Source organism: Ursus arctos, unplaced genomic scaffold (genome assembly GCF_023065955.2).
Source record: "Ursus arctos isolate Adak ecotype North America unplaced genomic scaffold, UrsArc2.0 scaffold_2, whole genome shotgun sequence".
In the NCBI taxonomy this organism is placed as follows: Eukaryota; Metazoa; Chordata; class Mammalia; order Carnivora; family Ursidae; genus Ursus; species Ursus arctos.
Window position 1 is genome coordinate 7,619,732 of NW_026622874.1, and position 27,153 is coordinate 7,646,884.

Below are 27,153 nucleotides of genomic sequence, written 5' to 3' on the forward strand. Positions count from 1 at the left end.
CCTGGGGAAGAAGGACGCTCATGAACTCCAGAGGCTGACATCTGGGTGCACACTCAGCAAGAGTCATGCACATGCACTGAGTAAACTGGGGGAGGAGAGACAGCACACAAATAAAGTATCTGATAAAGCAGGACGATGGTATCAAGCAGCCAACCAGCCTGTAAAGAAGTTTCACACTTAACACGCCTCCTGCCAAGCTTTCCGACTCTGGAACCAATCAAAACACAGTATTAGCCTCGACCAACCCCTCAAGATTGAACAAAGTAAAGCAAATCTACTTCAGAAAGGATCCCTGGTTTTATACTCACAGGTTTATTTTTGCATGTGTTTTCCAGCTTACGCCGTAGATGATGGGCATTTACCAAATCTCAACTTTCCTCACAGAGTATCAAACTTGCAGGTTCTGCACGTGCTTCCTGAGGTGGGCCCGTATTGCTATGCATTTCCCTCTTGGGACCCCTTTTGCTGCATCCCAAAGGTTTTGGACTGCTGTGTTTTTGTTTTCATTTGTTTCCGCGTACTTTTGAAATTTCTTCTTTTATTTCCTGGTTGATCCACTCATTGTTTAGTAGGATGTCGTTTAACCATCATGTATTTGTGGTCTTCCCAGATTTATGTGTGGTTGACCTCTAGTTTCATAGCATCGTGGTCAGAAAAGATGCATGGTATGACTTCGATCTTCTTGGATCGGATATGTGATTTACTCTGGAGAATGTGCCATGTGCACCTGGAAAGAATGTGCATGCTGCTGTTTGAGGATGGAATGTTCTGTTAAATCCATCTGGTTCCATGTGTCATTCAAAGCTATTGTTTCCTTGTTGATTTTTTCTTCAGATTGCTGTTTCCATGCTGTATGTGGTGGGTTGTTGGCCGGCCTTCTCTCCAGAGCAGTGCAGTGCCCTCCAGGCTCTCCCCCAGCCAAGCCTGTTGAACTTCAGAACTCCAGGCTTTAAGCCCCGCTGGTTGCAAGAACTCAGGAAATTCGGTCCCTCTTGCTTTCCAAACCAATTGCTATGTGGGTTCGTTTTCCCTGTGAGCTCCCCTGTGTGCTAGTTTGTCTCTTGACTATATCTCCCTCCCTACCACAGCCACCATGATCCAGTTCTCTCCCAAACCACGTCTCCATGCTTCCTACCTTCTTCCATGTGGCCTCTTCTCTCCCTTTTGCTGTGGAGTCTGTTCTGTCAAGACTTCAGGGCAATTTCTGGGGTCTTTAGGATGATTTGATAGTTATCTACTTGTGTTCACGGGACAAAGTGAGCCTGGGGTTCTCCTGCTCAGCCATCATCTTCTAGTCCCCAGTTTAAATGAGATAATTTTCACATGCAATTCTAACAAATACTCTTTCTTCGGTAGACCAGTGTTAAGATTACTTAATGGACAACTCAGTTATAGAATACTCCATGCGTGTTTGGGTTTTGGTATTTTTTTTTTTAATCTGAGGACCATACGATTTTCTTCTGATTCATTCTATGGAAACTGATGAATTACTACTTTAACAATTCTCTCATGTGAGCCAATAAATCCTCTAATATTTTAAAAATCCATAAATTTTACAACTCCCCTCCTATCTGCGCATTTGAATTCACCACAGAGGCAAGGACTTATGGTGATAGAAGAATGAACTGATATAGAAAAAAATAAGATCCAGGAACTACCCGCTATTACATTAAGTAACTCTAAGCACTTTACGCAAAAAAAAAAAAAAAAAAAAAAAAATTAATCTTAGTTGAGCCACTATAGTAAAGCTGCTATCGTCCTTACTGAATAACCATAAAAAGATAACTAAATTTTTTCTCTCAGAAACAAGCCAAGAATACCATTTCCAGGGCAGCCTCCATTAGCTTCCTACTTCCTGAGGTCACAGCCTAAGGTAGGTACTAAAAACCAGCAACTGAGAGAACGCTGGAGATACTAATCTGTGACTATCTGAGCTCTAATTCTTTCCCCCCACACACTATTATCCAGTAACTGGGATATATAAACGTGAGGTTTTAGAGGGTTTAGACCAGTGAGCAGCATTATTACATAATGAGCACATTTCTTTCCCTTGAGCTTATTCATAAAGCATAACACTATTAGATGGATGAAGTAGGATTGAAGGGCAGAGCGCTCCTTTGGGTTTAGGACGCAGAAATGAATTTCAGTGTGGGTTAATATTTGCTCAAAAGAAGGACATCATTTATGCATTTTTCCTTGGCTGTTAATTGGGGACTCTCAGGATGTTGCCCGAGATCAGTTTAACCAGGGATTTCCCCCGTGGCAGAAGGGGACACGTGTAAAGGGCAGCAGAGGCTCATTGCTGAAAAGCTTCTGACCGTGAGCCCTGGCGCCAGGCCTTCTGGACGCGATTCCTGCCTCGGTTTCTTGCAGTGTTACCTTGGGCACGTTATTTTTCCTTCCTCTGCTTCAGTTTTTCTTCCAGGAACAGGAGATAATAATAGTATACACTTTATAGGGTTCATGTGGTGACTGTATCACCTAGTTCGTGGATAGTGCCTGTTCGAAAATTTTAGTTACTATTTTATATTTCAATCCAGGGCTTGGGTAGTTGACTATGATCCTATGGAATAATTAACATGAAACCTACAACTCCCAGCCTCCCATCGTGGGGACTTACATCATGCGAAAACTCATCGGGACCGTTTCACCACTCTTCTCCCAGCTCTCCAAAAACTGGCTGCAGTGAGCCTGCATTTCATGCTGGTCCTCTCCGGAGAGGGGAGGCAAAGTCTGCCAGCACAGGTCTAAGAACACGGGCTTGCTGAGGAACTGATGTGAAACGACCAGAGAACGCGTGTGTCCCCTCGGAGCACCAACTCCTCCACCTCTAACACTTCACGCTAAGGAGCCTGGCACACATGCCATCCCATCCCTTCACCTGTGACCAACTTAGGAACGGGTGTGCTGCACGATCGGCCAGCAACAAGGAGGGGAAACCTGCTGGGGGAGACTGGGAAGGTCTTTGTCCCACTTAGAAAGGCGCACCGAGGTGAGTGCCCTGTCCTCCAGCTGTAGGACGTTAGTGCATGAGGGGGGGAATCCTGGGAAGGCGACACATCCTGAGGCCTGAGAGGAGGACAGCGGAGCAGAAGGGGGACAGTGGTGACCACTGAGTCCCCGGATCACCAGCCTGGGGGCCCCAGTCCTGGGCTGTGTTGTTACAGAAGATAATGAATCTGCCTTACCGTTTAGGCCGCTTCTTAAACTGTAATATGCATTCCAACCTCCTGGAGGTCTTGTTAAGTACGGCTCTGACGTCCTCGGTCTGGGTGGCGCCTGACGTTCTGCTTCCCTAGGGAGCCCCTGAGTGACGGCAATGATGCTGGTCCATAAATCAACACGAGCAATGACGGAGATCTAGGCCACTGGGAGCGGGGCGTTCTCTTACTTGCCGCTGAAAGACACATGGGGTGCTTCTGGCTATGGAAGGAATTTGAAATTGAAGATGGGGAGAGGGAGAATACAAAGAAAATAGACTCATTGTCTCTGTGGCCGGATCTAAAAAGTCAGAAGCCACACTTCTTCTAGTGGATAAATTAACAGAAGATAAGAGAGAGAAGCAGGCAGAGAGGGACAGGAGCGAGAGCTACGGGGGGCGAGACTTCCTGCTTCCAGGGCCATTCCTTCCCGAGGCCCAGCTGCAGCCCTGCCTTTAGGAAAACCTTTCTGCTTGCCCCCAAATTATCCTACTGGTTCACCAATAGGGTCATGGGAGTATGTTTCTATTCCTTGAATCGGAAGCTTTCCTTGAGAGCACATAGCGTGTGCTTTTATGCACCGCATGGCGTTGACTACACTCTATAGGACTTGACATTTATATGTACGAATATTGATGTAGATAGGTATTATATTTATATATATTTATATTCCTGGACGCTGGATATATATTCATTTGTCTATTTATTCCTCAACACCTAAAATAATACATGATGCAAAAATTCTGACTTGGTGAGTAAAAAGAAGACACATATACTGGAAACTTACAGAAAATAGGTATGTGGTTCAACCAATTCTTACTTCATGTAAATCTCCATATAATTGGCTTTCACCAAATCTGTTAGTGACTCAACTCTGTGCAAATGACTATGAAAATGACAAAGTAAGATACATACATGTTCTCTCGAAAGCCCTAATGTTTATGTCATGTTTTTTAACCAGAAGGGTTATTCTACAGGCAAACAAAATAGGGTCAACGGTCTGCTGTTTTTTTATGACTCTCTTATTCAGATACAATTCACATACCGTATGAGTCACCCATCTACAATCCTATTGTTTTTATGATATTCCCTGAGTGGTTCAACCATCACTATCAATATTACAACATATCTAGAACACCAAGAAACTCCAAATTCTTTAGTAGTCACTCCCCATTTCTCTCCAGGTCCGCTGCTCTGAACAACCACTAATCTACCTTCTGTCTGTTCCGGAATCTCACACCAACAGAATCATACGACACATGGTCTTTCGTGAATGGCTTCCTTCTCTTCCCATGGCGCTTTCGAGGTTCATCCATGTTGTGCAAGCAATAGTTCTTCCTTCCTTTTCAGCCTGAGTCACCCAACACCATGAGCGTGTATTGTGTTTCATCGATCTATGTGTCTGTTGGCGGACATCTGGGTCATTTCCAGTCTCCAGCTACAATAAATCTCTTTTGTTTGCACGTTCGCATGAAGTTATTATGTGGATGTATGTTTTTCTTTCTCTTGGATAGATACCTAGTGGGGGAGCTTCTGCGTCCCAGGGTAACTCTGTGTCTGACCTTGTGAAGAGCTGCAGACTTTTCCCACAGCAGCTGCAACATTTTACATTCCCATCAGCAGCATGTGAGGGCTCCACTTTCCCTGCATCATCTCCAACACTTGTTATTCCCATCCCAGAGGGTGCAAAGCACTATCTCATTGTAGTTTTGATCCGCATTTCCCTGATGGCTAAGGGGTACTTCAACTTTGACTGATAAAATCTAGAGGAGATGAGTTTTTTCGATAATTAGCTATCGCTTGGTTGCAGATAAAGTTTCGTTCAGATGGGCCTTCTTTCCAGTGACACCATTTTTCATTTTTTTAAATTTATTTAAAAATTAGGACCACCCACTTGCCATCCTTTTTATCTAGGTGTTTCACATACATACGCACACAATATGCAGTAGATGGGAGTTCTTTATGTGACGTAGGTATTTTTTAAATGCATAATGAATAAATAGGATAATACTAGTCCAAAGAAAAGCTATATTTATCTATGTGACTATCCTCACGAGAACAGCATATAGCAGTTCTCAGAAGCTGAACCTTCGAACGCCTGGATTTTTGTGATTCAATTTTTGCCCACCTTCTTACTACACACATTGCACCATGAATAACAAAAACAACAGCCTTCCCTAACCGCAAACCACAGATATGAAAATCAGAACTTGTAATTCACAACAGAAAATCTGGGTTAGGAGGGAATGGAGACAGTACATGAACTGAAACAGGTGAAAGACTGAATATGCAAATGGACAGAGTGAATGGCCAGACCACATATAAGAACAGAACTCTGAGCATGGTCTTCAGGAGCACACCCAAGACACCAACCCATGACCTGCCCTTAACAAGCCCAGGAAACCCCCCTACTAGCTACAAGTTGGACTCATTGGAAGTCAGCCCACTGTCTCTAAGAAACATTCCCACAAACCAAACAAAAAGTCCTGTAACAATTGACCCCAAATAGCCAAGACTTGATTAATAACAGTCAACAAAACTAAAAAGCAACCTATGGAAAGGGAGAAGATATTTGCAAATGACATAGCTGATAAAGGGCTGGGAGCCAGAATCTATAAAGAACTTATCAAACTCAACACCAAAAAACAAATAATCCAGTTAAGAAATGGGCAGAAGACATGACTGTTCATGACTGTTCATTTTTCCAAAGAAGACATCCAGATGGCCAACAGACATATGAAAAAATACTCAACATCACTCGGCATCAGGGAAATAAAAATCAAAACCACGAGATACCACCTCACACCAGTCAGAATGGCTAAAATGAGTAAGTCAGGAAACAACAGATGTTGGCGAGAATGTGGAGAAAGGGGAACCCTTGTGCACTGTTGGTGGGAATGCAAGCTGGTACAGCCACTCTGGAAAACAGTATGGAGGTTCCTCAAAAAGTTACAAATAGAACTACCTTACGACCCAACAATTGCGCTACTAGGTATTTATCCAAAGGATACAAAAATAGTGATTTGTAGGGGCACATGCACCCCAATGTTTATAGCAGCAATGTCCATAATAGCCAAACTATGGGAGCAACTCAAGTGACCATCAGTGGATGAATGGATAAAGAAAGTGTGAGATATATAGATATACATATAGAGAGGTCTATCTATATATATACACATGATCTGTCTATATATATATATCATCCATTACATATATTTTATGTATATAATATATATCAAGATGTGGTACTTATAATGGAATATTACTCAGCCATCAAAAAGAATGAAATCTTGCCATTTGCAATGACATGAATGGAACTAGAAAGTATTATGCTAAGCGACATAAGTCAATCAGAAAAAGACAAATACTATATGATTTCACTCACGTGGAATTTAAGACACAAAACAGATGAACATATGAGATGGAAAAAAGAGAGAGAGAAAGAGGCAAACCATAAGAGACTCTTTACTATGGGAAACAAGCTGAGGGTTGAGGGAGGGGAGCTGGGGGGAGGGATGTGGTAACTGGGTGATGGGCATTAAGGAGGCCACGTGATGGAATGAGGACTGGGTGTTATATACAACTGATGAATCACTGAACGCTACCCCTGAAACTAATAATACACTATATGTTAACTAACTTGAATTTCAATAAAATCAAAGAAAGAAAGAAGAAATAACTGACAGCTTTCTTAACCCTTGTCTCTACCTCCAACTCAGAGCCAGCCAGAGAAATTCAAATCAGCCATCATACAGGATGCCCTACTTCTTGGCCGTCCTGCAGCTTTCCCAGGCCAACAGCCTCCAGCCAGGGCCCCCCGGAAGCCGCCCCTGTTCCAGCCACAGAGCTTGGCCGCTCCTCTGCCTGCCCTCGAGCCTCTGCCAGAACACAAGTGATGACAGCGGCTGCCTTTGTTATTGCGAGCTCTGAACACGGAGCCTCATCCTGTTTGGTTGGTGTTCACGTATCTCCACATATTTGAATGTAATATTCTAGCCCAACTTAGAATCTGACAATTTTCTGGATCCAGGTGAAAGAAGGAGGACTCCCATGATAGCGAACGTCCTCTGAGCCTGTCCTGAATGGAAGAGCAGGAGGCTTACCATTAAAACACCAGGGCGGGGGTGTCCGGGTGGGTCGGTCCGTTAAGTGTCTCCCTTCAGCTCAGGTCATGATCCCGGGGTTCTGAGATCAAGTCCTGCATCGGGCTCCCTGCTCCGCGGGGAGTCTGCTTCTCCCTCTCCCTCTCCCCCCCCCCGCTCATGTTCTTTCTCTCTCTCTCAAATACATAAATAAAAATCTTAAAAAAAAAAAAAGACACAATCATGACTCAAGGCTGCAGGGTTATAGCCACAACTCTGGACACTGCCACTCCAGACCTCAGTCTCCCAACCTGTAAAATGGGAAGGGTGGGGGCGGGAGGCACACTGCATCTCTAAAATAGCTAGTTTCTTGACCACAGAATATTATAGGTCATTTCTATATGTGCCTCTCCCAACCTTCTCACCTCATTCTCAGTTAACCAGGACAGATAGACGTCTTATCCACGGGAACATAGTGTTCCCTTATAGCAAGTACTTCACAGAATAATCTTCAGACCCCCTTCAACGAAGATCTGTAAGTATTTGTTTCAAACGCAGTTTTCTGGCCCCTATCCCACTCTTCATGAATCTGGACCCCTGGTAAGGGACCCCAGAAACAACACGTCTAACAAGCTCCCAGGGAATCCATATGCCAATAATAACCAAGGTTTGTTCCTATGTTCCTGTGTTGTTTCAAATGCTTTATATTCATTCATTCATGTAATCCTCAGGGCAACTCTGTATGGTCAGATTATGCCCATTTCACAGACAAGAAACTGAGGCACAGAGTCTCTGGTCCAGGGTCACTATGCTAGTGTAGGAGAGGAAAAGATAGTGTTCCTCAACCACCTTAGGGTCCCTGGCTGGATCTAGAAACTGAACTGACAAAAACAGAGTAGCAGAAGAAAAGCATACAAATTTATTTATTTATTTACTTCTTATTTTTTACATTTTATTTATTTATTTGAGAAAGCATGAGCACGGGGAGGGGCAGAGGGAGAGGGAGAAGCAGGCTCCCCACTGAGCAAAGAGCCCAATATGGGACTCGACCCCAGGACCCTGAGATCATGACCTGAGCCAAAGGCAGACACCACCTGAGCCACCAGGCGCCCCCAAATTTATTTAATATAAATTTTACATGACATGAGAGTCTTCGTAATGAAATGAAGACCTGGAGAAACAGTTAAGCCTGAGTGTTTTGATGCCGGGCTTGCTGAAGAGTGGAAAGCCATGGGAAGTTGTAAGAGGGCCATGAATGTGAGCTAAGTGTAGTAAACGGGAAAATTTAGCAAGACCTGTTCGTTTGGCGTCTTCCCGGGGTCTCTCCGTCCTGAAGATGGATGATCCTTTCCTCCAGGTTCAGGGAGGGCACCGCATACGTGAGGGGCTTATGATACATTTTAGGGGAAAAGGGTCAGGGTGGAGGTCAGAGAGACCTTCCTGCTTCTGCCCTTTTCTCAAACTTTACCTTCTTTTAAAATATGCAACGGGCCAAAGTGCTGTCTTTGGGGGTAGTGTATCCTGAACCCCATCACTACTAAGTGATGAACAGCCCAGAGACCCAGGAACTGGACTCAGACTCCGAGCTCCAGCCATCATTCTATGGTCAGGCCACCAGTTTATGGGATGACAGGGGGCCAGATCAGGAGACGCCTTTGTACTTTTCCCCATCAGTGCTGAAGCTGCATTTCCCTACATGCAACCCGAGGCTGACGGATTGGTTATGGGGTTACTCTCGGGTAATAAACGGTGTATTTTTCCAGGTATTAAAACATCGAGGCCAGTGTAGTACCAGGAACCCAGACTCACCAGTGTAAACCTTCTCCCTTCCCCAGCTTAGCCTGACCTCAGCCTGCGGAGGCCGCCACGCAAGGTGGGTGGAGGGGGGCTGGTAGAGAACAGGTGGGGGGACTGGGGTGGTGCCTTCCAGATGTCACTGTAATCTGGGGCCTAGATCTTCTGTGAGACTGCTACCGCACCACAGGCTCCCTGGTCACCGCCGCCGCCCCCGCCCCAGACACGGATACATGCGCACACGCCCGCCCACGGGCACACCCGATCGCAGGTCCTGGAGCAGGTCCGCCTCCTCCCGCGGCCACTCAGTGCTGTCCCCACCCTCTGGTTTCCGTAACCTTTGGTGTAGCTCTAGCCTCCTTTCACCAAGGTGTCCCCACGCAAGCAAGACGCTTCCAGGGCCAGGTTCTTAGGAAGGGCATGGAGCCCATGTCCTTCTGGTCCCCGAGAATCTCCATCTCTGCCCCTCCGTGGGGAAAGGGCACCTCGCCACACACAGCTTTCCTCCCTCCCGCTGTCACCTCTCATTTTATTATTTTTCTAGGCGTGAATCACATCACAGTCCTTGCATACTCCAGGGGACAGGCCTGAGCTCTGGAAGTGATTTCTCTTAAAGTTTAAATAAGTCATTCTCCAGGTCCAGAGCAGGGCTACCCACAGCGGCTTCCAGGCCCCAAAGGCAGGAGCACAGGGACTGAGCGCAGGGAACCATGTTGGCAATCTGACCTTGCCACAATGCGTAAGAGCAGGACTCTGTATTTCACAAAAGCGTCTTTCCACAGCGGACCAGATGGTCTTTCTGTATAGATTGCGCGATTAGAATACATCTCAGGATATGGGGTATTTTTCACCCTTTGTTTTTTAGCCTTCGTGCCTCTGCTGAAACTCTGTCAGCTAATATGCCCCGTGGATCTGCAGACTGTGAGCACTTGATCTTCCTCACGGACCACAATAAAAGAGGAAATCTACAAGTCCAGGCTATGCGCACTTCCGGAAGGTGCAGCCCCTGCAGAAAGGCTGCTTTGCCAACTGTGTGGTTGTATATCTTAGCCTCTAAGTAGACACATGCGAACCTCAGCTTTGAGCCGTCTCTTTCCCCTCCCTGCACACGGTCACGAAGGTTGCAGACATCTAACTACGGAGGCTGGCTGGGAGGGCGATGGTGCTCGGGGTCAGCTCAGCAATACGGGCTGCGGAGAGGCGCGGTAATGCCCACTCCCGCACAGCGGAGCCCAGGCAGAGTCCCCTGCTCCGCCCGCTACTGAGAAGCAGTTCGCCCAGCGCAGGCTGATCCCCACTCACCCCTGGGCCCCACAGACGAGCAACCAGAGTGTCTGTCAAGGACTCTGGCTATCAGCATGTGCGGCGCATGCATACAACCACATCTCAGGGCAGAAGGCAGCCAGCCCTATGTGCACAGTCCTACCCGTGGTTTTCCTACCCAGAGCCTTGGGGCTCAGTTCGGATGAAGGCAGCATGGAGCCTCCCCGGCCGCCCACCATTGCCGTGCTGCCAGCATTTCACGGTGATGAGCTGGAGGCTGATCGCTGCATTCCCCTGCTGCGGTGCAGAGAGTAATAACAATACTAATTATAATTGTAATTGTTTTTAAAAGATAAAATGATGTTCTCCGGAGAGGGTGCCAGCTCAGTAAAAATGCCAGCAGCACAGACCACAAACTGTGAAGACTGTAAATCTAGGAACAGCCCGGAGTTTTATTTCCACGGTTCTCGAAAGCTGCATCGCACTTGGAAAATGTGAGCCGATTCCCAGGAATCGCATACATTTAATTACTCGACGTTGACTCCAGCTACTTTGCCAATTACTTTTAAGGGGGAAAAAAGTAGAAAGAACATGTGTTAAGGAGAAATGTGTTATTATAATTCAGTAGCTCAAAGGGCCTTCTCTCAGGACAGATAATATTTGACATGAAGGGCAGATACAAGTTTCAGTTCTGGGTTCACCCCTGAAAACACTCAAAACGTCCTTATTCTGTGTCTGTCCAACGTCTACCCCACCACCTGTCTTCTGGCAAAAAAAAACAAAACAAAACAAAACAAAAAACACCCATAAGGATATACCTATCACACACGTACATGGAAATAATGAGATGATTTGGGGAATATTTGCAATTATGGGAGGTAGCATGGGGTTTGGGTGTGTGTGTGTGAAAAGGGAAACCTCATTAAAAAGAGAGTCAAGGGGCGCCTGGGTGGCACAGCGGTTAAGCGTCTGCCTTCGGCTCAGGGCGTGATTCCGGCGTTATGGGATCGAGCCCCACGTCAGGCTCTTCCGCTATGAGCCTGCTTCTTCCTCTCCCACTCCCCCTGCTTGTGTTCCCTCTCTCACTGGCTGTCTCTATCTCTGTCGAATAAATAAATAAAATCTTTAAAAAAAAAAAAAAAAAGAGAGAGAGTCAAGGGGCGCCCGGGTGATGCAGTCGGTTAAGCGTCTGACTCTTGATTTCTGTTCAGGTCATGATCTCCAGTCGTGAGATCGGGTCCCATGCCCAGCTCTGCACTCAGCGTGGAACCTGCTTGGGATTCTCTCTCTCCCTCTGCTCCTCCCACCTCTCCCACTTGTGCACTCGCTGTCTCTAAAATAAACAAATAAATCTTTAAAAAAGAAATGGAGTCAGGAAGGCCTGAGGGGGCAGCCTGCAAACCAGCAGGGGGAGGGAGGACACTTCCCACATAGGACTTTAGCTCCAGCTTTAAGAAAAAAAAAAGGAAAACCCTCCCCACCCCGCCCGGAACAGGGCACCGACCACTGGCCACAGCCCGGGAGACACTGGCATGACCTCTTACTCTTCCTCAATGAACTCTTGTTCATAACAACCCTCCCCAATTTCCTTCTTACATCTGATCGTGCGAGCTGACCTTCCCTCTGTCTCTTCGGACTTGCCTTTGGTTTGCTGTAGTTTGCTGGTCCCCGATTGTGATGCCTCTGCTCTTCCCAAATATACTCATTTTGTTCATAAAATAAGAAATAAGGGACTATTTTATTTTTAAGGTTGACAGGTCCTGCAGGGCTGGCTTTGAGTTCTGCCTTTACTACCATTTAAGCGTGACCTTGGACAACTCATTCAGACTCAGTCTCCCTTTCTTGTTAAACAGGAATAGTGTCATTTTTCTCACGGCACCACACATAGCTGAACAGGGTGGGGAAGCGCTAAAATTGAGGACATCTGCAAAACTCGACAAATCACAACCTTCCCTTCCCTTCTCTTCCGTTCTTCACCCGAAAACCAAAACTACCAGTCTGCCCTTCTCCAGTGCTCTATCTACATGAACATAACTTTACTATTCCAAGCAAATAACCTGGCTGTTCACCGTGAGAACTTCCGGAAAGGTTCACCAGCTCTTCACCGGAAGCATCCACAGAGTGGTTGCAGCCCAGGGTTCCCTTGCTTTAAAATCTTCACCCTGCTGTCTCCACCCACCCCAAACACGAGGGACTCAATATACAACGAACAGTGCCCAGACCACATACACAAATAGAGATCTGACCTACAATTGGCAGTAGCCAGCCCAGGAACTAATCGTCATCGACAGTAACCAGCCCGGGAAGCCAACCTGCTACCTTGAATCAGTCTCCTAAGAAGTCAGCCCACTGTCTCCAGCCAACAGTCCAGGAACCAGGGACTCCCGCAACAACTGGCCTCAAGCAGCCAGGACCTGATTAATAATCTCCAGCTTCCTGATTGCTGTGCCCACTTGGCACTTAGATCAAACGAAGGAGAAAGCCAGGCAGGCACCCCTAACCAGTCACATAGGATGCCCGGCATCCGGTCAGCCTGCCTGTATCTTCCCCATGCCAATAGCGTCTGATCGGGGCACACGTGAATTCCCTTCTCCCACCCTCTGACTTCCTTTGCATCTGTGCCAAATGCAGGCGATGGTAGCTGATTCTCTTGCTCTGAATATGAGGTTATCGCCCGCTGTCGTTTGGATGGTCTTTGTTTCCATGACTGCTGTGTTGTGATCCTTACCCAATCCCAACTAAGGCTATGTCAGGAAGCAAACGTTTTTGTATTTTGGACAGTTAGGGCTCTTTGAGCAAATTTTCCTGGAATCTGATGAAAGGACAAGTGTCAGAAATTAAAGGGCAAGCAGGTGCCACAGAACGCCAAAAAGATTCACCTCTTTGGAGATGCACATTTATATTTCAAGGGAGGATAAAACCCAGACATGGAGACACTCTGGGGTTGTAAGCAAGCCATGAGAGGCTTGTCTTATGTATTCCTTACAGATATTTATTTACATTCCACGGGGATCTGCCTCTTCCCAAGGAGCCTGTGATTCTGGGGAGCTGGGCTGCAGCGCATGCCATCCTATGTAAAGAGGTTGATAATTTCAGGATTCCTCTTGTGCAAGGAGCCCCCCCTTGTATGCCCAGGCCCAGCTACCTGGCTCTCACTTACATTGACCCCCAAAAGAGGGAAGAATGGCATGTGGGGAACTGATGCAGTTAATAATAATGCAGATAATAATCTGCCTGGATCCAGAGCCCTCATGGTTTCAGGATAACATAAACAAATGAACATTCATAAAATGTAATTTTAAAGCTTTAAAGATACTAAAGATATTTTTAAAGATATTAAAAACTTATTAGCACACCCCCTCCCCTTGCAGAGACTTGCCTTAAACCAAACTTCAAACTGTCAGTAAACTCCAACCTTCCTTCCCCTCCATGAGACCCAACTGTCAAGGTGCTGTTCTTCCTTCCAGCTATGTCTTATCAATGGTTGGTATTGGCAGTAGTTGGGGATCTGGTGTTTGATACAACCAGTATTTGTTGAGCCCCTACTGTATGTCAGGGATTGCTCTGGGCACCTGGGCTATGTCAGTAAACAAAACAAAATGCCCATCCCTCCAAGCTCATGTTCTCCTGGGTTAAGTTAACACAGCGAGCACAGGACGGGGGAGGAGATGGGACAGTATGGAATGGTACAGTAAAGTGGGACGAGGGATGCCTGAGTAGGGGAGGGTGGGTTGCAAGAGAGAGTGTGAGATTTGAGTAAGCACTTTGTAGGGGAGGAAAAGCAATTTTCCCTCCACCCTTCTAGGTTCTTGCCTGAGACCGTGTGTAGTAAAAAATAGATTAACAGGAGAAAAACCCCAGAAGTTTAATAATATGTGTACCTCTTATATACCTAAGAGAGACTCCCAAAACAGAGTAACTCTCTAAATGGCCCAAATCATCACCTTAAATACCACCTCCAGCTAAAAACAAAGGAGACTGCGGGGGCGGGGGGGGGGGCAGTGGGGGCAGGGGGCTGGGGAGCCAGTTGTGGCTGTTGTCAGATAAAACACAGTCATCAAAGATATGGCTGCTGTGGTTTTAAGACATTGCCTTCTTCACTGATAAGAGTTTCTAGAGATTTGGTCATCTTCCTCTTCCTGGTACAGAGAAGGAGATGAACTTACAGAGATTTCCCTTATAAACATAAGTGTGTCTTACAAAAGGGTCACTTCTCAGGATTCAGAGACTTTCCTGTGTCTGCTGTTTCTTAAAAATAACCAGGTCAGGGCATCTGTGTGGCTCAGTCACTTAAGCGTCCGACTCTTGATTTCAGCTCAGGTCATGATCTTGGGGTCATGGGCTTGAGCCCCATGTGGGGCTCTCAGCTCAGTGCAGAGTCTGCTTGAGATTATCTCCCTCTGTCCCTCCCCTGCTTGAGCACGCTCTCTCTCTCTCTCTCTAAAATAAACAAACAAACAAACAAATAAAATCTTAAAAAAAAAAAAAACCCAGCTCAAGATCATCCTTATGCCAAAGAGGCATATTTTGGGTGACATAGTCTACTCCTCTTTGGCTTGAAAGAAGTGAGGGTGTTAGCCTCTGAGACATCTGGGGAGAGGGTGTTCAGGCAGAAGGACCAGCCAGAGCCCCTGAGAGCTGAAGCCAACCCATGAATCAGGCCACAAAAGGCATTCACTAGAGTTGCAAGTCATCCTAAAACACTTCCTTAACTGTACCTTGAAAGAGATTTATCTATTTCCATATTTCCATTGTATTTGCAACTCAACTCCCAATTAGAAATGCAGTACTATACTGTCAGTGTACAAGGAAAGGGAGTTAATAAATTATATCTGACATTTCCAGACAGAAGTTTCTTTACAAGGATTAAACTTCAATGTGCTTAGGAAACTAAATATTTTATAGGATTTGCAACAAGAAAATGCCACAGGGCCAAAGTTTTAATAGCAAAAAACTAAGGTATTGAAATGTCTTTGTATTTGAGAAACACATGAGAAGATCCAATTTCAGTCGATTTCAGTCTTTAAAACACAATGAAAGATTGTTGCTGATCGTTAAAAGCATCTTTCTTTAGTAGTTTTTATTTTATATATTTTTATTTATTTTTTTAAAGATTATTTGAGAGCGAGAGTGTGTGCATGCACACATGCCGTGGGGAGGGGCAGAGGGCAAGGGAGAAGCAGACACCCAGCCGAGCAGGCAGCCCAACACAGGTCTGGATCCCAGGACTGTGGAATCGAGATCTGAGGCAAAGGCAGATGTTTAACTGACTGAACCACCCAGGAGCCCCAGTAGTTTTTATTTTATTAAGTTAATAAAAATTGAGTCATATACCATAAATAAGAAAAGAGACCCTACCCCAGACCTATGCCAGGTGAGAAGTAAGAGCAGCCCTTGGTCAATTCACAGCCTCAGGAAACATATAGATAAGTAACTGCAACACAAATGGTTGGAAAAACAGGGGGACCATTCATCAGGCATGATGGATCTCACAGGAACGGGCTTTGGAGCCAACACTTGAAAAATGACAGTAGCAAACACAGTGCTGGCTGTGTGTTGGGCATTGCTCTGAGTGCTTATGACTATTAGGTCACTTTATCTGAACCACAGTGCCATGAGATGGAAACTGGTTTTGATCACATTTGTAGTTGAGAAAACGAATGCAAAGAGAGGTTAAGGAACTTGCCCAAGGCTAACATAGTGAGTACAGGACCTGAATAGAGCCCATAGGATCTGGTACCTGAATGTGTGCACTTACCCACAATGTTTCTTCTCCAAGAGTGGGAGTTTCCCCTTTCTGGAGTCTGACTGGTCTTCTTAACACAGTGCAGGGGAGGAAGACATTTTCTTTCACCTCTTGATGTTCCCTGGCTGGATTTGAACAAAGTTTTTAACATTGTATTAATTTTAAGTGCACAACATAAAGATTTAATTTATGTAAACATTGGGAAATCATCCTTCGCCACACCTAGTACAACTTATTTTTCTTGTGATGAGAACTTGTAGGATTTACTGTCTTAGCAACTTTCAAATCTACAATGTGGTATATTACCCATGAGTAGTCACCGTGCTGTGCACTGCCTCCCCAGAACTTACTCATCTGATAACAGCAAGTGTGCACCTTTGACTCCCTTCTCCTGTTTGGCATACCCCCTGCCCCCGCCTCTGGCAACCACTAGTCTGTTCTCCATATCTATGAATTCAGGGGGTTTTTGGATTCCACATGTAAGTGATATTATTCTGTGTTTGTCTTTCTCTGTCTGGCTTAGTTCACTTAGCATAATGCCCTGAATCATGAATTATTACTGAATTCATTTATTAGTTCTAAGAGTTTCTTGGGGAGTCTTTAGGGTTTTCTATATACAGTATTGTGTGATCTGCAAATAGAGAGAGTTTTATGTCTTCCATTCTGACCTGGGTTTTGCTTTTCTTTTTGCCTGATTGCTGTGGCTAGGACTTGCAACACGGTGTTGAATAAGGGGCAAAAATGGGCATCCTTGTCTTGTTCCTGATCTTAGAGGAACCCCTCTCAGTTTTTCACAGGCGGCCTTACCTTTTTTACCTTTGTTATGCATATGTACATTCCCTCTATATCTACCCTTGAGCGTTTCATCATGAAATAATAAAGTCAGAAATATTGATTTTTGTCAAAAGCTCTCTTTTTTTGTCAAAAAGTTCCCCTTGACACTCTTAAGGTCCCTGATTGGGTCTAAAACAGAACAAGAGGCTTTCATAGCTTTTAGACAAGGAAGCAACAGATTTGTGAGGCATTGACAAGACAAAGGAGAGTAAGTGGTGAAGAAGTTGAGTAGGAAGATGAGGGTTGGTTTAACAAAGTTTGTAAAGGTTTCCTGCCCCAAAATTCCCAGTCTCTGGGTCTCTGGTGATGAGAATGTCTTCTTTCCTCCTGATACAGGAAGAGTGCCTTTCACATGGCGTTCTATGGCCTGTTTTGGGGAGGAAGGGCGGGGGCTGGGGAGGTCAGAGTGACCTTCCTGATTCTGCCATTCCTATTTAATCTGCCATATTTTGGGGTAGTGTGTCCTGAGCCCCATCAATGTACATATGAAAAGCACCAGGCCTCCCCATTGACTTTATGACAGCACAGCACTCCTGTCCATCTGTAGGCACACCTCTAACTTGCTCCTGCGCAGGAGCGAATGCGTCCTGGGCTTCCTCCACTCCAAACTTCAAGGCCAAATGCACCACACTTTTGTTTACTGGGCTCCCTCCACAGGCAAACCCTTACTGATGCTTCGAGACCTACCTCACACCTGCAAAGCCCCCTGCCTCCCATTCACTTAGTGTTTTACCTGCACCATCTACACCAGCAGTGCTTAGCCTGAGCTCACCTGAGGATCTGGTAAAGATCCTGGCGCTCGAACCCCACCCCCAGAGACTTGGACCCAGTTGGTCGCTGGTGAGCTTTGAATTCTCGAAGGGCCAGAGCCTGGTGTTCATCCTCAGCACCTTCCCCGGGGGCCTGGCACAAGGCAGGACTTCAGTCACATGTCACGTGTTTGTGGAGTGAATAAGACAAGCAGCATGCACCACCACTCTGCGAGTCAGTGCTCTTGTTATCCCATTTTGCAGTTGAGGACACTGAGGCTCAAGGACGTTTGCCCAAGGTTACAGGGAGTAAATCGGCTTTAACTCTTTGATGCCAAGTCCAGTGTTCTGCCCCTGCCTGGGACGGAAGGATGGCCCCCAGCAAGGTGCCTAGAGCAGATGGAACTGGAAGGGCCAGCCCCTGTGAAGGAAAGTGCCCTTTTGGTGATCTGATGCCAAGTTTGGGGTGGGGGTGGGGGTGGGGGGACCTTGGGCTGCTTCAGTGCTCTGTAACATTTGCTGAATTTTGAAGGTTCTCCTTAAAACTCACGCTTCCTTAAAACTCTTCCCATCCTCTTGTTTTTAATGAATTATGAGCCATCACTTATTTATAATCCATCTACAGCTGCCTTTATGGGGCAGAAAATGAACTACTTGCCAAAGTAATTACCCTTTTTATAGACTCAGAACAAATGCTCCCGGCCCATTCCTTTCTAAATGGCTGTCATGCTAGGTTTCTGCTCTTTTCTGACCTGCCTGAATGTCTACGCTCACTATGGATCCGGTTAGGGCAATTTTTCTCACTCACCCTAGAAGCCAGGCTGACTTATGCAGAAAGCTGGCTTCCTTCTGTAAGAGCTCAAGCATTTTTAGTAAAAAGCTGTTCCTTTCCCAAGAGTGAACAGGTGCCTTCTCTGGGCACAGGCTCGAAATCTGCTCTGCATAGATGCTGTCACTGAGGTGTGTGGCTCTCTTGTCCAGCCAGGCGGCAAGGAGGGAAGTCTTGCAATTTGTTCAGCTCAGGGCAGGAAACATCAGGGCATTTATGCCAAAGAAAAATAAAATTACTAGTTCTAGTTAATATTCCTATTTATAAATGTATACAAATGTATACACAGGGATCAACACATTGTTCAGCCGGTAATTATTCTAGAAATTATCCTAGTGCCGAAAATGAACCGAGCAGATGAAAGCTGCTGTTATCAGTTACATCGTATAGAGAATCTCCTTGATCACTTTTTGCTGAATATTATCAGATTGGAAGTCTGAAGTCCTCCAAACCCTGAATATAATTTCTAGAGGTGATATTAAGGAAGCATTTTAAAGAGTGAGGACAAGAGATGCAACAGAGTTGCGAATGGGTACAGACAGGGTTTCAACGGTCGGGATTAAGGCACAAATGCGACAGGCCTGCAGCCAACCTCATTCCAGGGTTCTAGTCTCAGAAACGAGCCAGGTCTGGACTCTCATGTGTTCTTTTCATGCTTAACAAGCAAAAACTTTGAGCTCAGCTCCTGTGTTTGCCTAAAGATTGGCTGGCAAACGGACCGTGGGAAGACTTGAGATGTCATTTAGCCTACGATGCGGTGATTTTAAGCTTTATTCAGGGATGGTGGTTATGCCGTAAGTAGCTATGTGATTTTAGGTGAGTCATTGAGCCCCTTTCCGGCCCAGGCTTCCTTACTGTGAAATGAGGCATCTGTGAATCTGTGGCAAGACAGATTCTTGTCTGCGTTGCCACAGGGAGGATGGAGTCATCTGTAGGTGGGAACAGATCATAGGAGGATCGAGCACCATGTAGACAAGCGCCCTCCCCACGTCCAGGGCGCATCCGAGCAGCTCTTCCTGCCCGAGAGAAGGGGAGGACGGGAGAATGGGGGGAAGGGAAGGGAGAGAATGGGACAGGAGGGGAGAGGGAAAATGAGTGGATGAGTGAGGGGATGAATGGTCTCAGCAGGGCAGAGAGTCAAGGCTCAGGCCCTCCAACCTCTAATCTTTACAGTCTCCTGGCCACTTTTCCAGAGAAGGAGAGTGGGGGCCACCCTGCCTCGCCCTGCAGCCCTGCTGATCTCTGCAGGGGTCTGGTCAGCGTGCTTATACTGCAGCTCTCTCGTAGCTGCTGTTTTTTTTTTAAGGGATTTTGATGATGGCTGTACTTCCAGAAAATGTGTGTTTGAAACATAGCACTTTAGACAGAAAGGAGGCTAAAACGTATTCACTTCCACCCTTTACTTTTATGGATGAAGAAAACACGGACCATATTTTATTGCCACTTAGACAATGCTTGAGGCGCCTGCAGACTTCAGAAACATGACCTTTCAGGGGCGCCTGGGTGGCATAGCGGTTAAGCGTCTGCCTTTGGCTCAGGGCGTGATCCTGGCGTTATGGGATCGAGCCCCACATCAGGCTCCTCCGCTATGAGCCTGCTTCTTCCTCTCCCACTCCCCCTGCTTGTGTTCCCTCTCTCGCTGGCTGTCTCTATCTCTGTCGAATAAATAAATAAAATCTTAAAAAAAAAAAAAAGAAACATGACCTTTCAGTAATAATGAGACACTTTGTAGAGAACACCCAGTGGATGGTGGCCTGTTAACGTCTATGCTATTTCTCAGCTTCTCTGCGTTGAATCTCCCTGGACTGTAAATGCATTAAGGAAAGAGATTATGAGGAGCTTCTTAATTTCGCACCGAACACACACTGGTGCACACTGCAATGCTCTTAAACATGCAGTAGCCAGCCACAGAACGCACACACATGTAATGGACACACGTGTGCACGGCACACACAGCATACATGTGCACACACATACATGTGCATGCGTGCAGATGCACACGTGCATATATACCAGGCCAGTGAGACGTGTGCACATATATACATATCTGTACACACACACACACACACACATGCATGTGTGCACACATTCTCTAAGGTCAGTGTTCTATACCAGGAGGCACTGGGCCAGTCCACAGCGCAAACTGCATGACCGACAAGGCCACAGGTGACCTCACTCAGCGTGTCATGCTTCGGTGGGACCATGCCCTTGGTCTTTTTTCATGATCCATTTTGTTCAGTTGAAAAGATTTGTTGAGGACAACTGAATCCCATAAGAGAACCATATATTTGATGTGGTCTTTACCACCAGCTTGCATCTTTAGCATGTGTCTCTTTCAATCTAGCCCATCTCAGGATGTCTGGATTCTGTTTTCTTCTCTTTAACCACGCTTTCAAACAGACCAATGTGACTTCTTCAACATTAAGTAACATCACCAAGAGAATGACAAGCCAAGCCATTGGCTGGGAGAATACCCTTGTAGATCACATTTCTGACAATGGGCTTCTATCCAGAGTATACAAGGACTCTCAAAACTCACTAATAAAAAAGCCAACAACACATTTCTTAAATGGGCAAAAGATTTGAACAGACACTTCACCACAGAAGACACATGGTTGACAAAGAAGCACGTGTAAGATGTTCCACGTAACTGGCCACTAGGGAAATGCAAACTTAACAGTGAGGCACTGCCACTTCTCTGTTGGGTTGCCTAAACTGGGGGGCTGACAACAGCTAGTGCAGGCAAGAACACAGAGCAACTGGAGCTCTCGCCCCCTGCTGGTGGGAATGGAAGACACACGAGCACTTTGGAAGCAGTCAGGCAGCGTCTAGATAGTTACCCAAGGGAAAGAAAAACGTAACTTCACTCAAAGTCACGCCGACTGGGTGGTGCAGTCAGTGAAGCATCCGACTCTTGGTTTTGGCTCAGGTCATGATCTCAGGGTTGTGAGATCGAGCCCTGAGTCAGGCTCTGCACTCAGTGTGGAGCCTGCTTAAGATTCTCTCTTTCCCTCTCCCTCTGCCCCTCCACCCACCCTCCTCCCCCCTCTAAAAAAAAACAAAACAGAACAAGACCAAACAAAACCAACCAACAAAACACGGTATGCAGATGTTTGTGGTGGCTTTCTTTGTATTCGCCCCAAACTGGAAAGTACCTACGTGTTCTTCAACAGACAAGTGGATCAACTGTGGTACATCTAAACAGTAAAAAAATACTCAAAAGGTAAAAAGACTAAATTGTTGATACACACAACCACATGGATGAACCCCAATATGTAAGTCGAGTGATGGTAGTCAGACTCAAAGGCCACCTACTGCAGGATGCCGTTTACAGCACGCCTGGAAAATGCAAATGGCAGAGACAGAAAACAGCAGAATGGTTCTGGGGCCGGACCTGGAAGCTGGGGCTCCACTTCAAAGGCGCACGAGGCCATTTGTCAGGATGATGGAATCATCCTATGTTTTGACTTTGATGGTAGTCCCATGACTGTATACACTTGTCAAAACTCCCACACAAGACACTAAAAAGGATGGATTTTTGGGGGAGCCTGGCTGGCTCAGTAGGTGCTGCATCTGACTCTTGATCTCAGGGTCGTGAGATCGAGCCCCATGTTGGGCATGGAGCCTACTTAAAAAAAAAAAAAAAGGATGGATTTTTGCCATGAGCCAATTATACCTTCCAACAAATAAGCTGATTATTTTCTGAGTATGTCTTTCTTTCAGTACCTTATCAAATACAGCGAACAACAACCAACCCACACCCAGAGCCACAAAGCCATCAGTGTATTTTGGGCAGTCCCATCAAGTGATCTGCGTAGTGCAGCTGGCACACTGGCCATCTCCCGAGGCCATCAACCTTGCAAGATGGATTCCGGCAGCAGCTCGCTCTCAGGAGCCCATTGCTGTAGGAGGTTCCCCTGAGCAGGGCTGGGCACCGTGGGTCTGGCTGGCTTGGGCTGCTCTCCATTAGGCTTCTTGTGTCTGCTCCTTGCACACCAAGGATAGAGGAGCTGCCACTATCTGGGGTGTGTTGTTTTCACACCAGAGGGCAGAGCCTCAAGGGAAACAAAGCCCAAACTCATGAGTGCAGTGAAATGTGCTCACATATGGCAGACGTTCCATTGGCCAAAACAAGTACCATGGCAAAGTCCAAAGTCAGCGCAGGAGGGAAGAGTCCTCTCCTGCCCAGAAGCTCAGTGAGGGTTGAGGACACAAGTAATTGCAAACAGAACAGCCATTCTCTGGGGCTCCTGGGTGGCTCAGTCCTTAAGCGTCTGCCTTCGGCTCAGGTCATGATCCCAGGGTCCTGGGATCGAGCCCTGCATTGGGCTCTCTGCTCCCCTGGGAGCCTGCTTCTTCCTCTCCCACTCCCCCTGATTGTGCTCCCTCTCTCGCTAGCTGCTCTCTGTCAAATAAATAAATAAAATCTTAAAAAAAAAAAAAAAAAAAAGAACAGCCATTCTCAGGAGCACTGCACGAGGATAGGGCTGCTGTGGGGTTTGTGTTAGGGAATAGCCAGACTCAAACCTCAGTGTGCATAAGATCTGATAGAGTCACACCATGAACTATTTCTTATACAGCAGCTAAAAGGGAGTCGACTATCTATTCATATCCATCCGTCTATGTCACCAGGGTTCGCACTCAAAAATATAATGTTGAGCGAAGAACTTGCGTTGATGGTCTGGTTGGTGTTGGTTGTTTAGCTAAACCGCTTTGTAATGGTGCTGGTCAGCGCCCGTCCTAAGATGGAAGATTTCATTCCCCCCAGAGAACGAGAGGCAGAATAAACCCCTGGCAAAATTACGGAGCCTTGAAACTCTCCAGAATCTATATCCAAGCTGTGGCCCAAAGCATCCCTTCTTTGTAGACCCCGAGAAAGACTCTGCATCGTCCAGAGCTCAGAAGCTCAGCTCAGGCAGTCTCGGGCGTGAAGCCAGCTCTGAAGGGTCGTATGAATGCTCCGCTCTGCAGGTGGACAGCAACCAGAGCCCATCCCACATAATTACCTGCCCCATGGCCACGGCGAGGGATTGAACAACACTGGACCTCAGTTCTTCCGAATGTAGGACAAATGAGGATGGTAATGGGGTTGTTCTGAAGAAGGAGTGAGACTGCCCACATGGTGCCATTAGAGAAAGGACTGAAACAGGACCCTGTTTATCCTGCAAAAAGCTGGATTGTCTACCCACAACCTTTAAAAAATGACACCGAACTGGAGACGTAAAGAGTTTTCCCCATCCAGCACTTTGGGTGTGACATTCCGCCCTCTCTCCTAGCCTGCGAGGGTCTGCCGGGAAGCCCCTCGACAGCCTTCTGGGGGCTCCCTTCCTCTGCTCTTGCCCTCATTCACCACACCCACAGTAAGTGTCGTCTTCATCCTCTGAGAAATAACTTCATGGCACCAAATGCAGCTGTGCCGAAGCAGTTTCTTTCTCCAGGATGAGCGCGGAGGTAAACGTGCGCTTTCTGTATCAGTCCAGGGTGCTTGCAGAGGCCAGGACCACAGGATGAGGGAAGGAGGAGGCGGGCAGGGCTCGGGGAGAGCTGCAGAGAGGCATGGTGGCCTACTCCCCACCTGCCGCTGCGCCTCTCCCTCCATGCCTCTCCCTCCATCTCCAGCTCGAACTCACACCATTTTAGGAACTCGCTTTCAAAGCCTAAGAGTGCCTGGGGATGTTTACAACCTGCCACCACTACCCCCCATGCCCCGGAGGGCAGGTTTCTGCTTCTGGGGCACATTCATAGGAGGAAGCATTCTTGAAAATAGAACCTCCACACCCTTCAAGATAAAACAAGAATGTATACTTCTTGGTAGGGATTCTGACAGTGTTATTTCTTACTCTACGGTGCAAGAAGAGAAGCATATGGTGCACAAACACCTTTCAGGTCCATGGATGTGAAGTCATGAAGTTGTTTGTGAAAAACAGCTCAGTTCTATACTTAAATGTCTACAACACAGCTGCCACCACTGCTCAACGCGCGACGCTGGGTGGCATTTGGTAGATTGACAACAAAAGAAGTTGGTACTGGATGTACTCTGGTGTCAGAGGAATAATTATGCTACCGAACAGTTGCTGAAATCTATTTTTAACATAAATCTCAATAATAGACATAAAAATGAAAGATTCTGTAAACCTGTTACGGGGGAAAAATGACTCAGGTTGAGAGAATTTCAGTAAGCGAGGGCGGTTGTCACTAACCTTGTCCTCTTGAAGGTCGAGAATGGCCACGGTCATCCCCCTTCACTTCTCGTCACCCCTCATGCTTTGTGCTATCCACCTTCTCCCAAAACACCGCCCTCTCTAGGTTCTCTTCCTCTCTGTTCTTCCGAGTATGTTCCTGCCCTTCTCTTTCCTCCTGCCCTGAGCAAGTGAAAGAAGTGGTTAAGAAATTGAGTTGGAGTCAGATATCCCAATCGGGTATCACTTCTTTGAGCAATCTTGGGAAATGATATCTGTAAATCTCCATGTTATCATCTGTCTAATCAAGACCATGAGCATGCTCCTACAACGTAAGATCCCTGCAGGACCTCCCCTTTGTACGACTTCAGAGGGCCCCACTTCACTCTCTGTAGATGCTCCCTACCCCGTACACTGTATAAGGCAGCAGGCAGTCCTGGCTCCCTCACCATTTGAGATCGATGTGGGCAGATACTGTCTGTTTGGTTCACCAAGTGCCTAAGACACTGTGTAGAGTATAGTAAACATTCAGTAAATGCATATGAACATCAGCTCTGTCACCATCTGTCACTCAGGCTCTTCTTCTCTTTCTGCTCCAACATCCTGCAGTGTGGCTCCTACACTCAAGGTCATATCATGGTCCAATATGGCTGCTGGAGCGCCCGCCATTGCATCCATACTCCAAATAGCAGAAAAGAGAAAGGGCAAAAAGTGTGCTTCCCAGCTGATCAATTCTCAGTAATGAGCCTTCCCAGGAGCTCCAGGAAATGCTTCCATTCACAGCTCTTGGTCTTGAACTTAGATGTGTGACCACACCTAATTGCAAGAGATCAAGAAGTACAGTTCTTGGCTAGCACATTGCTGCCCCCATAAAAAAGAAAAAACAGGGTTTTATATTTAAGAAGAAGGAAGGAATGTGCATTGTAGGCATCTAGCAGTTTCTGCCACAAGGGCCTAGGGCACGGCTCAGAGACCTCCCTCCAGGACTCTCCACGGTGAGGCCCAGCTCCTGGGCTCTGCCTCCATGGCCTCATGCTAGGGAGGACACGTCTCTGTGGAGTGGCCTGTCACATTTTTGGAACAATCACTGTCTGAGAGTTTCTGTCTGTTTTTTATTTGGTTTGCTTTTGGCTCCGACAACGATTTTCCTGTGACTTTTGCCAATCTGTACTAGCTCTGCTTCACGAAACCATACTGAAAACAATCTATGTTTTCCTTCAGTATGACGGTGAATGTTTTACTGAGTGCTTGGACAATACAGCCCTTCACATTTTTTAGGGAGGCCACTCTGTGATCAACGCAAACTTGTCTTCTTCGAGCTCTCTCTGTCCAGGTCCCTAAACCTTTCTTCACGAGACCTCACCCTGTTCTTGCTCTCCACCCAGTGGTCATGGGACTTCATAAAACCTGGTCCCCAGGATTCTCCAGATCTGAGACAGCTGGTAGGGACCGTGGGGGACCTCACTCTGTCCCTGTTCTTGCTGTCACCTGCATCATACCGGTGGCTTGTGAGGAGCTGGGTCTACAGAAGTTCCAGGTAGTTTTCCCAGGAAACTCTATCAGGACAAGTGCTCCCATTTTGTAGTTTATAATGTCATTAACCTGAGCACATTTCTTTTTGACCTTGTTGTATTTTCTCTTTAGCGTGTGGTCCCCCAATTTCAACTTGCAGAGACGTGTTAGAATTGTGGCGCTGTTGTCTGGGTGTCTTCTGTCCTCCCCCTTCCCCCCTGCAGCCTCGTGTCATCCCGTGTACCCAAGCAGCCTGCCTCCTGAGTCTTTGTCTGGGCCAACCATTTGGAAGAACATTGTCCCGTGAGGGTCGGAGTCACATATCATGACTTGAGTGAATTTCACAGTGTCATGTAGATTGGGTAGGGAATGGGCTCTACTAGAAACAAACTTTACAAAATGAGGGTCAGCAAGAACAGGGAGGACATAGTTCTTTCTCATACTGTCCTCAGGAGAGGGGGCTGGCCGGCATGACTGCTGACCTTACCACGTGACTTTGGGTGCTGGGGGAGGGGTCTGGCCCCCAACTGCTGTCCCTTCTTTTAGGGAAAATCTGAGAACAACCTTCCTGGGCACCTGGCAGCCCGGATCTGGGCTTTCTGGGAAAGCAAGCTGCCTGCGCCTGGAGACCCCAGGGCCCACGGGACATTGCAGAGCTCATGGGAGGATGCCACGGGTACTGGAGGACAGGGGCCCCAAAGCCCAGCTAGCTGCTTGTCCAGACAGTCTGGGAGGGGAGGGGTTCCCAGGGTCGTTTGTGCCCAGCTCCGCCGCCTGCACCACACCTCTCAGGTAAGGACCTAAATTCAGTCTTTCATTCATCTACAAACTCACCTAAGAGTATTGACATCCGACCCAAAGCATCTGTCTGTCTATAAAGAAATCAGTAAAAACACGCAGCCCTCACCAAAAACTCACTGCCTGAGGAACACACGCATGCACGTACCCAGTCCACCCCTCCCAGA

The 27,153-nt window shown here is 46.8% G+C and overlaps 1 non-coding gene across 1 annotated transcript; it reads right to left on the minus strand.

Annotated features, from left to right (window-relative positions):
* Positions 1-176: 176 nt before the first annotated feature.
* On the minus strand, positions 177-25,167 carry LOC123001605 (uncharacterized). The gene is made up of 3 exons (XR_008960534.1): positions 24,698-25,167; positions 16,098-16,210; positions 177-3,397 (listed from the first exon to the last, which is right to left on the minus strand). It is a non-coding gene; the product is annotated as an uncharacterized LOC123001605 (transcript).
* Between the last annotated feature and the right edge of the window lie 1,986 nt (positions 25,168-27,153).